Genomic DNA, 13,739 nt, shown 5'->3' on the forward strand with positions numbered 1-13,739 from the left:
TGTTTGGGATCACTTTTAAAATGTACCCATAGACCAATAATTGCATCTAGAATAAACGTTTCCCCAATATGGTCACTCTAAGTCTCAGTTATCTTCCTGAGTTGCATCCATTTCTCTAGAAAGGCACAGACGCTGGGTCCGTAGATACTTTCAAACACAAAATTAGCTGGAGTTCCAAATGGAGGAGTCCTAGGCCTCTCAGATTCTGAAGAACCCATAATACTTTGTTTTCCTAAAACTTTACTTACCTGAGGCTTTCCAATGCATCCAATCCAGTTTTTGTTGAACACTCAGTTTGACCTCCAGATTACAACCTGGATTCCAGGCCTATCCCAGAAACAGAGCACTATCCTCCACCTAGTCCAGTCCCTGTCAGACCCAGTTTGACCTCCAGAATAAAAGTTGTTCAAAGGAAGTCAAACAGCTCAGGGTACAGGTTGCAAAGCTCAACATCCGAGAGAGGTTTACCCTGCGATCACCACGGTAGGTCCAGTAGGTGCCTGTGTCTGGTTATTCATTGTTCCAGGGAGTTATCAGGGGTCTCCTTTAGATCCCACTCTGAACACCAAACTTTTACAATGGTAAACTGAGGCACATAAAATTTTAAAGAGTTTATTTGAGCAAACAACAATTCATGAATCAGGCAGCTCCAAACCAGGAGTGGTTGAGGAGCTCCATTGAGGAACTGCAAAAGGGAGGCTTTTATAGGATGGACACAGAAGTTAAGCAATTTGATTGGTTACAGTTAAACAGTTGCCATATTTGTCTTATCCAGTTAGAAACTCCTTAGTTATATAATTATTAGCTTATTGGCTATTTCTAATTGGTTGAGCTTAAATTCTGGTTTTTTTTTTTTTTTGAGTTGGAGTCTCACTCTGTCGCACAGGCTGGAGTGCAGAGGCATGATCTCGGCTCACTGCAACCTCCACCCCCTGGGTTCAAGCGATTCTCTTGCCTCAGCCTCCTGAGTAGCTGCGATTACAGATGTGCACCATCACAACTGGCTAATTTTTGCATTTTTAGTAGAGACAGGGTTTCACCATGTTGGCCAGACTGATCTTGAACTCCCGACCTCAGGTGATCCACCCACCTTGGCCTCCCGAAGTGCTGGGACTACAAGGGTGAGCCACTCTGCTGTTCTTCAATACAGGCATTTTCAAGAAATAGCTTACGTTTTGCTTATGTTTGCAAATCAAGCAAGGTTCAGGTTTCTTATGAGACCTAAGCAGTTTTATTTGCTCAGGAATTCTTCAGGCCTAGTCTCCATTTTAATTTAACATATCATACCCCATAAATATATACAATTATTACTTGTCCATTAAGAAAATAAATGTGGCCGTAACTCCATATTAACCAAGAATATTGCTGAGTGCTGGGAAGAAGCAGCAGACAGGGAGAGGCAGATTTCAAAACGATTTAATTCTTAAATGTGCTTCTAGTTTTGCTTATCCATGGCTTCTAATTTCCCTATAAGGACCACTCAGGACTTGATTCTGTTTCATGGCAGAGAATTCCTGCCACATGCAGCTTCCCGGAATCCCCCAGTCATGGCCACTAAAATGCACGAAGTGCAGTGAGGGGCTGATGGGCGCTAAGAACACAGGATGGGAGCCCCCCATTTCCTCTGTGGCCCTGGGCAAGAACCTTCACCTCTGAACAGGTGCCATTTTCACCTGAGCTAAACAGATGGAGAAATGCCTACACTGGACTCCCCTGACACCATGTGAGAGCACTCTCCAGCGTAAAGCTCCAGGAATGCCTGAGATGGAGCAGGCTCTGTGCCCTGCCAGGCCCTGCCAGGCCCAGGCCTCTGGGCCTCTGCTCACCAAGGCCAAGGGCCCATCCTTGAACCTGGTCCTGATCACCCAGCCCATTCCAAGCATGGTTTCCACCCCAAAGGCCTGCTGGCCACAGTAGCTCGTGAGCTCGCCAGGCTCAGGTCAGTTCTGGGCCATAAACACTTCCTACTGGCAGAAAGGGAAAGAGGTTCCTGTCCCTTGGGTTCCCTGGTCTCTGTTTCCCTTCACTGCTCCAAGTGGCCACCGAGGAATCTGGCCACAGAGGGCAGGAGCTCAAGGCTGGCAGGACATGCCCTCCAGCCAGCCCTGGGCTCTCCAACACCATACACAGGCCTTGTTTCACTGCTTGGTAACGCTGGGATTGTTATTTCCAGTATTTTGCAAGAAGCAACGTTTATGTGATGTTTTACCACTGGCAATTTTCTTGTGGTTTTTGATGGGTGCCAAACAAGTCTCCAAAGGCCGTAGTGCTGGAAGCACACAGCGGGTGTCCAGGGCTGAGCCTCTTGCCTTCAGGGCTGAGCCTGTGAGCAGGACGTGGTGTCCACACTGCCGCCTGCACATTGCTCCAGGGTCAAAGCCATGTGCAGTGGTGCTTTATGGCCCCCCACTGTTACCGAGTTTATTTGAGCAAACAACTCTTTAACAGTGATGTGATGTAAACGTGAATGGGGACATTCACCCCGGTTTTTCCACTCTGCCCCCTAGTCCAAGTCCAGGCTGCATGTCCACTGCCACTATCTCTGCACTAGGGATCCTAATTGCAAGGGACTGGACTAGGTTTGCAGAGGCAAACCCAGAGGAGGGGCTCCTGGCCTTGATGCTTTCTGACACTTACCTGCTGAACAAGGAGGGCCATGAGTTAATTGTCAGCTCCTCACACCTATCCCTCCTCCTGCTTCCTCCTCTCACCAATAGCTCCAGAGTGCACTTAGGGACCAAGCCAGGAACCAGCCGCTGGCCTGTGTTCCTCCCCTAAGGCCCCAGTCTCCACTTCGAGTGGATTCTTTCTCTTATCTCAGTAGTCCATGGATCCACCAGTCTCCTGGATCCAGTCACTCCTTCTCTACCTGGACCAGGGCAGAATCATCTGTGTGGACTCTCTGCTGCCCCCTCACCCATCCTTACCCCTGCAACACACACACACACACACACACACACACACACACACTCTCTCTCTCTCTCTCTCTCTCTCTCTCTCTCTCATATCCCAACAGCATCCAGAGTGAACTCCTGGGTGGGAAGGCCAGCGTATGTCACAGTCCTTTTTGGTTCCCAGAAACTCTCGACCCCTACCCACCTCTCCAGCCCCATCTGCTATGAGCATAATTTCCCTGTCCCAAAATAGTTCAGAAAGCCTCACAGTCCTCCTTAGACCAAGAAAACTCACCAACCCAGCTGACCCAGCTCCTTGGCATGGTCACCTCAGTGGGCAGGTGAGTGCCAAGGTCCCTGAAGTTCCGCCTCAGCACCTGCCATGGATCCACCAGCCCAGGAGCTGCCCACACCCATCCCGTGCTGACCCACTAGTCCTACAGTCTTCTGGAGCCCAGGATATCTCCAGCCATGGCCCTACATGGTAAGAGAGGGCTGCCTGAATCCCAGGGCTCCAGTACGTGTCTGCCCTGCAGCCCCTTTGCACATGTGACCCTCAGAATGGGAAAGTTTACCCCAGAAATAAATTCACTCATTTATGGTCAATTGAATTTTGACAAAGATGCCAAGAACACACATGGGGAAATGACAGTTTCTTCAATACATGGCATTGGGAAAATTGGATATCCATATGCAGAAGAATGAAGTTAGACCCTCATCTCACTCCATATACAAAAATCAACTCAAAATGGGTTAAAGACTTTCACATAAGACCCAAAACTGTAAAACTACTAGAAGAAAACATAAGGGAAAAGGTCTATGACATTGATCTGGGCAGTGATTCTTTGTTATGACCCCAAAACAACAGGAACAAATGTAAAAGTAGACAAATAGGATTGTAACAAATTGAAAAGCTTCTGCACAGCAAAGGAAACAACAGATCGAAGAGACGGTCTATGGAATGGACGAATATATCTACAAACCATATAACTTATAAGGGTTAATACCCAAAATATATAAAGAACTCAAACAATTCAACAGCCAGAAAACAAATAACCTGATTCAAAGATGGGTAAAGGATCTGAATAGACAATTCTCAAAAGAAGACATACAAATGGCCAACAGATATATGAAAAAAATGCTTAACACCACTAATCATCGATGGAATACAAATTAAAACCATGATGAGCTACTACCTCGCATCTGCTAGAATGACTTTTATCAAAAAGATGAAAGATAACAAGTTTTGGTGAGGAGGTGGAAAAAGAGAACCCTTGCACACTGTTGGTGGGAATGTAGATTGGTGCAGCCATTGTGGAAAACATATGCAGGCTCTTCAAAACTGCAGGCAGAATTACCACATATCTCAGTTGGTTTGGGGCTACTATCACAGAATACCTGAGCCTGGGTGGTTGATGAAGAATAAAGATTTATTTCCTACAGTTCTGCATGGTGGGAAGTTAAAGGTCGGTGGCCCATAAAAGGGCCTTATGGTAGAAGGTGGAAGGGCAAGAGAACACAAGAGAGGGTCAATGAGACAGCAAGAAGGGGCAGAGCTCGCTTTCATAACAAACCCACTCCTGAGATAACCACATTCATCCATTTACAAGGATAGAGCTCTCATGACCTGATCACCTCTTTTTTTTTTTTTTTTTTTTTGTTTTTTTTTTTGAGACGGAGTCTCGACCTGTCTAGCCTCAGGGGCTGCGAGCTGCAATGGTGTGATCTCAGCTTCACTGCAACCTCCACCTCACTGGGTCTTCCAAGCAATTCTCATAGACTCAGGCCTCATGAGTACGCGCTGGGATTCCACACGGGCATGCCGCCCACCAGGCGACCCCAGCTAGATTTTGTAGTTTTAGTAGAGATGGGCGTTTCAGCCATGTTGTTCAGGCTCGGTCTCGAACTCCTGAGCCTCCAGGTGATCCACCGCCCTTGGCCCTCCCAAGAGTGCTGGGATACCGGTGTGGACGCCACTCCGGCACCCGCAAACCTGATCACCTCTTAGAGGTCCCATCAGGGGGGGCGGGCTGTCAGCTATCAGTTGGCATTGGGTTAGCTCAAGTCTGCAACATGAAATTTAAAGGAACACCATTGCCAACATACAGCAGCCGGGAACAGGATCCAGCAAATCGCCACTTTTGTGTGTGTGTGTCGTGTGTGTGTGCTGTGTGTGTGTGTATATAACGTATGATAAGTATACGGCTTATGATATAGTACCTATATTATAAGTACAAATGCATCAAAGAGATTTTCTGGTCTCTCATATGTATCGCAGTACTATTCACAACAACCCCGCTATAGAATCAAACTAAATATCCATCAATGGACAAATAAAGAAAATGTGGTATATATAAACCATGAAGTATTATTCAGCCTCAAAAAAGAAAGGGATCCTGTCATTGTCAACAACATGGATGAACCTGGTGGATATCATATTAAGTGAAATAAGCCAGGCACAGAAACACATGAAGTGAAATAAGCCAGGCACAGAAACACATGAAGTGAAATAAGCCAGGCACAGAAAGGCAAATACTGCATGATCTCACTGATATGTGGAATCTAGAAAAGCCAGACTCACAGAAACAGAGGGTAAAGTGGTGGTTTCCGAGGCTGGTGGCGGAGGCATTTAGAAGATGTGGATCAGAAAACACAAAATTTCATTTAGATGGACGGAATAAGTTCAAGAGATCTGTTATACAACAGGGTGATTATCGTTAATAAAAACACATTGTGTCATTGACAATTGCTTAGAAAGTAGATGTTAAGTGTTCTCACTACAAAGAAATAAGTATGTGAGGTAATGCATATGTCAATTAGCCATTCCACAATGTATACATACATCAAAGCAATGCGTTACACGTGATAACTGTACCCAGTATTTATCCGTGAAAAACAAATAAGCAAAAGAGTGAGAAGGCTCATCTCTCCTGGCCCCAGTCTGGACGGGAAAGTTCTGTGGAAGTGGATTGGTTTGTGGATGTCCCCAGGCAGAGTCAGGAGTCGCTTCCCCTAGAGAGCAGGTTTTTGTTCCTGGTCACCTCTCTGGGCTCCACAAAATGGGGCTTCTGAGTAAGTCAGATGGTCTGAAGGGAACCTTACCAGTCTTCGGGCCCAGCATTAGCCATAAATGTTTGTGATAACAACTGGCCCTGGCTTTGTGTCCCGCTTCAAGCTTGTCCCTCCCCAAAACCTGAGCCCCAGTCCTTCCAGGCACATCCCAGCTCCTCACAGAGGCCGAGCCATTGTATGGATCAGCCCCTTTGCACGCACTCTTCCTTCTGCCGAGGATGTCACCTCTCCACCCTGGTGTCTAGTGAAACCATCCCTCTCCCGGCACCATTCCTGGGTTTGGGGCGGACTCTCCCTTCCTCTCAGCACCTGCCTACACAAACTGCCAACGTTCTTGTGCCTAAGGCCCAGCCTAGAGCCAGGCACAGAGGGGAACTGGGGAGAGTCACCATTTGCTGAGTTGGGGAGTAAGCAGGTAAGCCCTCCACTGCACCAGACACAGGCAAACACCCAGCATGAGGGGCCCACGTGGAGCTGTGGTTAAAAGCATGGGCTCAAGCCAGTGAGACAAGTCTGAGGCCAGGTCCAGCCACCAGCCATTCCACTCTGGGCATGCCAGGGAAGCCCTCTGACAATAGGCTTGACTCCAGTTTCTGCCCCTAGAGGGGAGGGTGGAGGATGGATGACCCCGTGAGCAGCACCTAGCACAAGGCACTCTGTGACTGTCGGCTTCCACCATCCCCCATGTGATTGCTGATATTGCATTCTGGATGGCACCCAAGCTTAGACTTGCAGCCCCCGATCCTATGACCCTGGTGGCCCTGGTCGGGTGGTGGGGCAGGGGGTCTTCCCAATCCTTCCTTTCACTTAGCCTTGGACAATGGTAGATCCTGCAGGAAGGGGGTGCCCCGAGTGGTCCTCAGTCCTGTGGATTTGAAACCTGATGTATAACTTTCCTTGTGCTGCTGTAAAACTTACCACACATTTAGTGGCTTTAAAACAACACAAATTTATTGTCTTACAGATCTGGAGGTCAGATGTCCAAAATGGTTCTTGCTGGGTTAAAACCAAGGAGGCCTAGAATAGAATTCCTTTTCTTACCATTTCAGCTGCTAGAGGCCACCTGCACTCCTTGGTTCATGGCCCCTTCCTCCACTTTCAAAGCCAGCAACATAGCATCATCCAGTCTGTCTCTTGACCTCTACCACTTTTGCCTGATCTCCTTCCCCTTTTATGTCTCTCACTCTACTGCCTCCCTCTTATAAGGATGCTATGATTACACTGAGCCCACTCAGATAGTCCAGGATCACACGCCTGTCGCAAGATCCTTAACTTAGACACACTGGTAAAGTCCCTTAGCCCTGTAAGGCAGCATGTTCCCAGCTTCTGGGGATTAGGACGTGGACATCTTTGGGGCTATTATTTGCTCAAGCACACCTGGGCTTTCAGGACCTCTAACCTGTGCTCCAGACACAGTGTCACATCTCCACTTCCAGCTACCCTGGGCTGTGCTGAGGAGGGACCCCCCAGGTCCTTGCCACTCCCCCAGGTCTCTCGTCCTCTCAGTGGGCTGAGACTCTGGAGCCAGAGGGCTTGAGTGCAAATCCCAGCTTGCCACTTGACAGCTGCGTGACCTGGGCACGTTACTTAACCCCTCTGGCCTCTGTTTGCTCGTAAGAGGGGATGACACTAACAACCCGCAGCCCCGTGGAGCTACGATGAGGATTCAGTGAAGCTACACTCATAAGATGCTGAGAACCGCGCCATGCACAGGATGTGCTCTGCAGTGACACTTGTCACTACCTGGTTGAAGCCTGGCCTCACTCTTTACTAGTGAGGAAGAGAAAACCAAGCAGCCACTGCCCCCGTGAAGCACTGGAACCTGATCTGGACCAAGTTATTCTCCTATCGGACAGGAGCCATCTTGCAGGAACCAACCTCAGACAAGGTGTCTCTGAGACGGTGACAGAATGAGACCAAGGCTAGGCCACTCTTCACTTTGTCCAAACATAGACAAAAGCAAGGTCATTGTGCCACCCTCAAAATCCCAGCCATTCCCTTTGTTGGCAAAAATGAGTGGCAGCAGCTGCTTTACGGGCTCTCCATTCTGCTCTGCCCACCGCAGATGAGCTTTGTCCAGATGCCTGATCACAGAACCACCCTGAGTTCTGACAGCATCCACACTTGAGGGAACTCCTGCTTCTTTACATCCTCCCCTAAGCCCCAGCTCTGGCCCAGTGTGGGCACAAGTTCTTTCTAACTCCCTGATGGCACTCCTGGTGCTTCCCCATGGTGCGTGCTCTCCCTCTCGGCAACGTGTAATGAGCTCAAACTACTTAGCTACAGGTGGGTCCCAGTGGGCTCTGGCTGGAGGGCTTTGCTTTTGGTTTGATTTGTACAAATTTATGGAGTACATGAGAAATCTTTTATATGTATATAATGCAAAGTCATCAAGTCAGGGTATTTACGGTATCCGTCGCCCCAGTACAATACGTTTTCTTAGTATAGTCATCCTACTCTGCTATCAAACATTGCATTTATTCCTCCTATCTTACTGTATGTTTGTACCTTCAACTCACTTCTCTTCATCCTCTCCCTTCTTCCCTACTCCTCTTCCCAGCCTCTGTTATCTATTTTTCTACTCTCTACCTCCTCATGTTCAAATTGTTTAGCTCCCACATATAAGTGAGAACAACTGATATTTGTCTTTCTGTGCCTGGCTTATTTCACTTAACATAATACCCTCCAGTTCCATCTGTGTTGCTGCACATGACATAATTTCATTCTTTTTTATGGCCTAATGATACTCCGTTGTGTATATATACCACATTTTCTTTATCTGTTCATCTACTGATCGACACTTAGGTTAATTCCATATCTATGCTATTGTGAACGGTGCTGCAACAGACACGTGAGGGCAGGTGCCTATTTGAAATACTGATTTCTCTTCCTTTGGGTAGATACCCCGTAGCGGGATCTCCTCTTCCCAGCCTCTGTTATCTATTTTTCTACTCTCTACCTCCTCATGTTCAAATTGTTTAGCTCCCACATATAAGTGAGAACAACTGATATTTGTCTTTCTGTGCCTGGCTTATTTCACTTAACATAATACCCTCCAGTTCCATCTGTGTTGCTGCACATGACATAATTTCATTCTTTTTTATGGCCTAATGATACTCCGTTGTGTATATATACCACATTTTCTTTATCTGTTCATCTACTGATCGACACTTAGGTTAATTCCATATCTATGCTATTGTGAACGGTGCTGCAACAGACACGTGAGGGCAGGTGCCTATTTGAAATACTGATTTCTCTTCCTTTGGGTAGATACCCCGTAGCGGGATTGTTGGAACAAATGATAATTCTCTTTTCAGTTTTTTGAGAAATCTCCATACTGTTTTCCACACTGGCTGCACTAGTTTACATTCTCACCAATAGTGTACAAGCTCCCTTTTCTCCGTATCCTCGCCAACATCTGTTATTTTTTGTCTTGTTATTAATAGCCATTCTGACTGGGGTAAGATGATACCTCATTGTGGTTTTGATTTGCATTTCCCTGATGATTAGTGATGTTGAGCATTTTTTCATATACCTGTTGGCCATTTGTATGTCTTCTTTGAGAAATGTCTATTCGTGCCCTTTGCCCACTTTTTAGTGGAATTATTTTTTTTTTCCTGTCAAGCTGTTTGAGTTCCTTGTATATTCGGAATATTAGCCCTTTTCGATTGAATAGTTTACAAATATTTTCTCCCATTCAACAGGCTGTGTCTTCACCCTGTTGATTATTTCTTTTGCTGTGAAGAAGCTGTTTAGTTTAATTAAGCTCCTTTGTCTGTTTTTGTTTTTGTTGCATGTGCTTTTGAGTTTTACTCATAAATTATTTGCTTAGGCCAATGTCCAGAAGAGTTTTCTCTAGGTTTTCTTCTAGTATTTGTATAGTTTCAGGACTTATGTTCAATTCTTTAATCCATTTTAAGTTGATTTTTGTATATGGTGAGAGATAGGGGTCCAGTTTCACTCTTCTGTATGTGGCTATGCAATTTTCCAGGCATTCTAATGGAAGTTCCTGGGGAGTTTGTTAAAGATTGGCTGTAAATATGTGGCTTTAGTTCTGGGTTCTGCATTTTGTTACATTGCCCTAACTCTGTCTATTTTTATACTGGTATCGTGCTGTTTCGGTTACTATGGCCCTGTGATATATTTTAAAGTCAAGCAATGGGACGCCTGTAGCTTTGTTCTTTTTGCTCAGGATTGCTTTGGTTATCTGAGCTCTTTATTTGGTTAAATAAGAATTTTAGGATTGTTTCTCCGAATTCTGTGAAGAATGACATTAGTATTTTGATGAGGATTGCATTGAATGTGTATATTGCTTTGAGCAATATGGTCATTAAAGTGACCATATTGTTTATTTTAAAGACCATATTGTTTATTTGTATAATCTCCAATTTCTTTCATCAATGTTTTTTGGTTTTCCTTGCAGAGATCTTTCACCTCCTTGGTCAAAGCTATTCCTAGGTATTTTGTTTGTTTGTTTTGTTTGTTTGTTTGTTTTGGTAGCTTTTGTAAATGGGGTTGCCTTCTTAATTTCTTTCTCAACTGAATCATCATTGGTGTACTGATTTTTGTACATTGATTTTGTATCCTGCAACTTCACTAAATTCATGTATTAAATCCGTGTTTTTTGGAGGAGTCTAGATTTTTCTAGATACAAGGTCATATCATAAGCAAAGCGGGACAATTTGACTTCCTCTTTTCCTCTTTTCTAATCTGGATGCCTTTTATTGGGTTCTCTTGCTTGATTGCTCTGGCTAGGACTTCCAGTACTGTGTTGAATAGGAATGGTGAGAGTGTCTTCCTCCAGTGCTTAGAGGAAGAGCTTTCAACTTTTTCCCATTCAGAATGATGTAACTATGGGTTTGTTGTAGATGGCCTTTATTATTTTGAGGTATGTTCCTTCTATACCTAGTTTGTTGAGAGTTTTTATCATGCAGGGGTGTTGAATTTTATTAAATGCTTTTCCTGAGTCTGTTAAGATGATCATATGGTTTTTGTCCTTCGTTCTGATGATGTGATGCAGTGCATGCATTGATTTACATATGTCAAACCATCCTTGCATTTGCATCAGGTATAAATCCCATGTGATCATGGTATATTATCTTTCTGATGTGTTGTTGGATTTGATTTGCTAGTATTTTGTTGAGGATGGTGGTGTCTATGTTTTTCAGGAATACTGGCCTGTAGTTTTATTATTTTTCATTGTGTCTTTGTCTGGTTTTGGTATCAGGGTAATACTGGGAAACCTTAAGGGAATGGATAAATTCCTGGAAATATGCCATCTACCAAGATTGAATCAGGAAGAAACAGGAAACCTGAAAAGCCCAATAACAAGTAGCAACAGTGAATCGGTAATAAAAAGGCTCCCAACACAGAAAAGTCTAGGACTGGATGGATTCATAGTCAACTTCTACTAAACATAGAAAGAACTAATTACTACTGAAACTATTTCAAAAAATCAAAGAGGAAGAAATTTTCCCTAACTCATTCTATGGGACTGAAGGGCTTTGACTCCAGCTGTGAGGCTCTGGGCACATGGCTTCACCACTCTGGGCTTATCTGGAAATGAGATGAGATGCCTGGGAATGATGAGGTGAGGGCTGCCGAGCACTGGAGCACTGAAGCACCAGTCCACCCCGACCCCAAGCTCCCCACCAATGGAGACACATCGGGCTGGCCGTCCTCCCAGGGGGAAGAGTCTTGGGCGAGACCATCTCCTAGTGCTCTGCCCTGCTCCCAGGAAAGGCAAGGGTGAGCCCCCTGCACAGTGGGCCCTGCCCACCAAGGAGCCCACAGGCACAGGCGTGCTGCAGAGCAGGTACGCAGCCTTTGGTCCTCTTGCATTTGTGGAAACTGCGGTTCAGAAGCATTTTCCCTGGGGACCCAGAGTTCGGTGCAGTGCCCAGCAGGGGAGGTGGGGTCTCCCCAGAGGCATTCAGGAACTGTGGGCGAGCAGGTGGGCTTAGTGGCTCTTGGGATCAGGCACTCATCCCAGTGTACCCTGTGCCAAGCCACACTGAGCCACCATTTCAGATCTGTTGTCACTCCATGATACCTTTTGTATGAGGTTTTGGCTTCAGAAGGCCGGGACCCTGAGATCTAAATTTTTCAAGCATTTTTACCCTTCTGTTGGTCCAGGCTTATACAGCTCCCTGCACCCTCCTGCAGCTTCCAGGCGGAATGGGGCTGGGGCTTTGGAAGGAGGGGAAAGGCCCCTGGAGTCAAAAGAGTAGGGGTACTGAGAGGGAGAAAGAGGAGGACCCCCATGGACCCCACTGGGGCTGGGAGAAAGATCTTGGGGAAGCACCCGTCCCCCTCATTGGCTTGGCTGTGTGTTCTAGAAGGTGTGAGAGGAGCCTAGCTACTCAGAGCTGGGGGTTTTCTTGAACAAGAGTCCAAAGTGGACACTGGGGGCTCTGGAAATCATGGGGCCAACAGAGTGGAGTGAGTGTCTGCATGAGCACTGAGGCGAACAGCTGGAGCCGGGAGAACTCACTGGCTGCATGGTCCATTTTCCACCTGGAAACTGGAGGCCCAGAGAAACCAGGAGCCTGCCCAGGGTCGCCCAGCAAATACCCAGAGGAACCAGGCAAAGACTGAGGGGGTCTGCCGGCCATCCCCCCAGGGGGTTCCTAGAGGGTGTAGGGGCCCTGAAGCCCATGGCAGCCTCTCACCCCACTCTAGGCCTGAGCCTGTCCGGCAGTCCTCCACCCTCTTCTGGAGGCGGTGGTTGGCACAGCGTTGCAGGGGCTCTATGAGCTGCAGACCCTGAACCCAGAGCAGCCCCCAGCTCGGCGGAGGGGTGGCTGTGATGTCTGGTAAATGTGCAGCTCTTGGAAACCCGCTTTCCTTCCTGCGCCGCCCCTCCCCTACACCGTGCAGTGGGGACCCAGGAGGTCTACTTCAAAGCCTCAGACACCTGCTCCCTGCACACAAGCCGTCATGGTCGGCTTGCCCCCGCCTGTCCAGAAGTCTCCAGGCCTGGGGCCCTGATTGCCAGCCGGTGACACTTGGTCCCCCAGCAGCTGCCCCTTGAGGGGAGCGAAGCAACGTCGAGTTCTCCAGCAAGCCCCATCCTTCCCTCCCCTCCTCCCCTCCAGACCAGTGTCAGATCGGCAACCCCTCCCCCCGTATTTCCTCTGTCCAGCCATCCCGGTGCTGCCCACCCACCACACCGCTAGCGCCTCTGAACCTCGCAAGGCATGTCCGGTTCTGCGGCCCCCACTCCGCCCCTGGCTGCCAGGAGCCGCGCAGTGCGTTACTGACTCCGCCGGCGCGCACTTCATTTATTCAATAGCTCTGGGCCTGAAAAACACCCGCGAAATTGCATCGCATTTTCCCCAAGCCCAGTAGCAACCAGCGGTCTCATTCTCGATGATTCCGCTGAGCCCCCCCGGCTCTAGGGGAGGGGGCTTTATTCTGCTTCTGGCGCCACCCCCACCCACCCTCAGAAGGGCACCAACTTTTCCAATCTGTGAAGCCCGAAGAACCACAGGGCAGGGACCCCCGGGAGCCCCCCAACCCCCTTTCACCCCTGCAGCCTTCAATACCTCCCGCCTGCGTTCCTCCACCCCCTCTCCGTGTCCACCCAGCCTGGCCCCAAGGGTGGATTTCTTCTGGCTCCGGGCTCTGTTCTCAGGAGCCGGGCACTCGAGTGGGGGCGCCCAAAGCTAGAGTGGCAGCACCCCCTCCACCTCCGCCTCGAGCTGTGGGACCGCAGGCAGGTGGCTTCTCTGGCCTGCGTTTACCTTTTTTTTTTTTTTTTTTTTTTTTTTT

The sequence above is a fragment of the Rhinopithecus bieti genome, unplaced genomic scaffold (assembly GCF_001698545.2).
Source record: "Rhinopithecus bieti isolate Rb0 unplaced genomic scaffold, ASM169854v2 scaffold_20150, whole genome shotgun sequence".
In the NCBI taxonomy this organism is placed as follows: Eukaryota; Metazoa; Chordata; class Mammalia; order Primates; family Cercopithecidae; genus Rhinopithecus; species Rhinopithecus bieti.